Genomic DNA, 1,592 nt, shown 5'->3' with positions numbered 1-1,592 from the left:
CAAAACGTCTTCAAACAAAAAATTTATGCATATCTATTCACTCTTTCTTATATTTTTGATTCTTTTCACTTTTCATTTCATTCTTATTTCTTTTCTTTACGCATGATTTTATTTGAAACAACATTAGAAGTATATAAAATATATAGTGGGGCAAACGGAGTGGAGGTAAGCAACGACAATTGTTTTCGCTCTTGTCTTTGCATTGAATACACTTGCTTAATCTCTCCGACTTCGCTTAATATACAAATTTGGTAACAAAAAAATTAAGTAGAAAAACTCACCCTTGTAGCGTCCGACGAAGGCCTTCTTTTCTTCTATGTTTTCACTTTCTTAATTTTTTTTTGTTATAGATTTTTTTTGACCTTTCAATTTTTCATTAGATTTTATTCTTGCTTTTATTCTGCTTAATTTTTTTTAATTTATTTATGTCTTTACTTTTTTTCTTATTTTCAGTGTATGTTACCTCGCGACGTTTTCTTCTTTGCAAATTTGTTCGCCTTTTTTTTCCACTTGCTTCACTCCCACTGTTTTCTCTTTCTTATTACCAATTATTACTTGTACATTATTATTATTACTATTACTAATTATTACTTGCACATTATTATTATTACTTATTATTACTTGCACATTATTATTATTACTATTACTGATTATTACTTGCAACCTCTTATGTATAAGAATATTCGCTGCAGTGCAGGCAGCGAGAAAAAGAATGTTAAGCAGAAATGAAAGAATGTCCGTTACAATTCACAGATCGGATCATTCGAGAATAATAAGAAAGAGAATGACATACTGCTGTGCTTATATACATATTTTAACAAAAAAAAAATAACACTTTTCGTTTTCACTCGTTTTCAACATTTTTCATCTGGCCTTTTAACTTTCTTTTCACCCTGGTTAGACCGTTTTTCACTCGTTTTCAACATTCTTCACTTTTTTAACTTTGATAGATTTTCTTTGGGCTTTGCCCTTTGGGTTTTCTGCCGTTTGTCTCTCACCGCTTCTCACCGCTTGCCTAGCACTTGCCGGTAACGAAATTTGTCTGATCAGATGGTCGCCAATGTAATTGCTTCGTCCCCTTTGGTGAATAACTTCTTCGCTGCTTGCACTATCCAACATAAATATCTTGGAATTCCGGCTTTGGAAATCATCGATACCAAAATTTGGGCTTTATATTTGTCTAACAAAAAAAATCATATACATATATGGGATGAATATGAATGTCGTTAATGCGTTTTTTTTTCTAGAGCTGTATAATTACCTTCTACTTAATCAAAGCAATACATTTTAATTTCCTTATTTTGGCATTATGAACGAACATACCGAGACTTGGCAAATCTGCGTGCAAAAATTTTATTTGCAAAATTACCAAATTTTATTCAATCAAAAAAAAAATTAACACTTACTCAAGAAGTATATCTTGAAATAGAGAACACCAACATAATTGGTTTCTTTTTATCACCGATTCAAAACCATGAAGGATGGCTTGTATTTATTTGTGTCAAGATACCAATTTATTGGATACGTTTATTACAGCTTAAATTTGATCGAACTCATACAAATTATATATATGTATATGGTGTACTTCCAAA

Source organism: Drosophila willistoni, unplaced genomic scaffold (genome assembly GCF_018902025.1).
Source record: "Drosophila willistoni isolate 14030-0811.24 unplaced genomic scaffold, UCI_dwil_1.1 Seg169, whole genome shotgun sequence".
Lineage (NCBI taxonomy): Eukaryota > Metazoa > Arthropoda > Insecta > Diptera > Drosophilidae > Drosophila > Drosophila willistoni.
The sequence above is the reverse complement of the archived record's forward strand: the minus strand, read 5'-3'. Positions refer to the sequence as shown.